The sequence below is a fragment of the Triticum dicoccoides genome, chromosome 6A (assembly GCF_002162155.2).
Source record: "Triticum dicoccoides isolate Atlit2015 ecotype Zavitan chromosome 6A, WEW_v2.0, whole genome shotgun sequence".
In the NCBI taxonomy this organism is placed as follows: Eukaryota; Viridiplantae; Streptophyta; class Magnoliopsida; order Poales; family Poaceae; genus Triticum; species Triticum dicoccoides.
The window spans coordinates 27,260,632-27,262,984 of record NC_041390.1 but is presented as its reverse complement, the minus strand read 5'-3'; the positions used below and the strand labels follow the sequence as shown (position 1 = coordinate 27,262,984).

Genomic DNA, 2,353 nt, shown 5'->3' with positions numbered 1-2,353 from the left:
GTGATATCCATAAGAAATAGACACTCACCGTGTTGCCTTGAGAGCTCATATGTTTTTGTGAGGAGAGAAAGGCCAAAGTTTGTGTGCAATAGTCGGCGGAGTGGTTACATGCTGAGAGGAGAACCTATTGTAAATAATATCATGTTCTAGCATCATTTGAGCGACAAGTATTTCCGGATGGATGTAGTATCACTTAATTACAAATGACATTTATGATCACCATTGATCTTACTGTATGATTGTTTTCATGACCTTCAAAGAAGAAATATTCTAAAAGTTGAGTGCAGCTGGATGGACCTCAAGCCATTTGTGCCAGGAAAAGTAGATGCGGACTGTCCTAAATCATTTGAGATATGAATAGTAGATGGGAAAGGGTTGAAATATTTTATGCAGCAATGGTTACTAAATGGGTGGAATAATGTGTTTTTTTGCAGTAGTTCCTAAATGGTAACCTCCAAGTGCCTAATTTCATATGTAATAATTTTCCAGGCAAGTTCATAATGCAATCAAGTTTCTGGTTGTAGTATCTTCGAACATTTGTTTTGAGGGAACAAAATCCTCCCAAGTGTGGTCTTCAATTATTGAACAATAACAATGGACATGCTTTGTGAGACTATTGGTCTTAAGCATAAAAAGGCATGCAAGTGATATCCATCAATTAAAGTAAAGTGCACGACAAATAGTTGTACTCTCTCCGTCCAGAAATTTTTCTCGGAGAATGGATAATGCATTTCTCCGACAAGTACTTGCGGGTGGAGGGTGTATGTTTTTGTACCACTTTTCTACTTTGTGGATCAGATCTCATAGTACAAGTCGGCTAATTACATTTTTATCGAAATTATTGCAAGTGGAGTGGATTTCAACTATTTTTCATTTTTTACTGTCTATCTTTTCTATACATGTCAAATTTCACATGCATCGTGTTTGCAATCAGTACAAATTTAAAAAAGCCCGTGGCAACGCACGGGAAGTGTACTAGTATATCTGGTACTAGAGTTATTTTCTTCTCAGTTAATACCGAAGATGACAAATGGCGTGATGGTGCAATATGGAGGGATGTAGACATTGCACATTGCAGGTAGCGTCTGTAGCGCTAGGTTACTTATTTCCTCGAACTGGGGCAGTTGTTGAGGATGGACAGAGCCCTGGGCCTGTGGGTTTTGCTGATATGGCCGGAAGGAGCCCTGGCCTGATGGATATTGTTGCTGAGGCTGTTGGAAGGAGACCTTGCTCGATGGTTGTTGTTGTTGTTGTTTTTGTTGTTGATGCAGAATAATAGCATGGACGACATTGTGGATGGCTTGGCACTGCGACTGCTCAGGGATCTGCCATAGGTGCTGACAACACAATTCTTGCAACAGCTGGTAAGTACTTTGTTGCAAAACTTGTGATCTTCCATGCGCTATGTTGTGTTGCTGCAATACAACATCCATGCATGGAATCAGTTGTTGTTGCAAAATTTGTTGAAGGATTTGTTGTTGTTGTTGTTGTTGTTGTTATTGTTGCTGCGAAATTGGTTGTTGTGGTTGCGAATACTGTGGTTGCGGTTGTGGATATGGTTGTTGTGGTCGAAATGGTTGCGGCTGCGAATATGGTAGTTGCGGCTGCGGAAATGGTTGCAGCTGCAGATATGGTTGTTGTGATGGAAATGGTTGCGGCTGTGGATCTGGTTGTTGTGGTGGAAATTGTTGTTGCTGCCCTAGAAATTTTTGTTGTTATACCAATGGAACTTGCTCTTGTGGCTGTTGCTGAGATGGATTTTGTGGCTGCAATTGTGGCACTGGAACTCTAACTGCAGTTGTGGCGGTGGTCTCCACGATAGCAAGGAGGGAAAGGATGAGAAAGGTCTTCATGGTGGATTTGTATTGACCACAGCTTGCTTGGCTTAAATGATGCATTTTACTTATGAGAATGATGGATGAGGAAGGATGATGGTCATGCTACGGGGCTATTTATAGCTGCCATGGAATGATCTCTTTCACAATTGGCATTGGCTTGTGTGGAAAGTGCTTGGATGCTTCTCAAAATCATAATTTGGTATGTTCTGTTTGGTGGCACTACTTACAAGTGTATTCTTGGACTGGTCATTAAAGTTCCTTGTTGTTGCACTATCATTCCACCACCAAAAAGGTGTGACAACACGCATGACTCATCTTATTTACTTTACAGATCAAACAGTAATCTAGATTGCCTATTTTTCTGAAACTAAGTTTGTAATTTTCTGCAAATTCTTACGCATAAACTAGATAAGCTTGGCTGTCACGGTACTTAGTTTGTAATCTTGTCACGATACTTGACATTGGAAAACTCTAGCAAACGAACTATACGATCTTGTGCTATGTTTAGGATTGGG

General features: G+C 40.5%; 1 pseudogene; it reads right to left on the bottom strand.

Moving 5' to 3' along the window:
- Positions 1-992: 992 nt before the first annotated feature.
- LOC119314206 lies at positions 993-1,877 on the bottom strand (annotated as a pseudogene).
- Between the last annotated feature and the right edge of the window lie 476 nt (positions 1,878-2,353).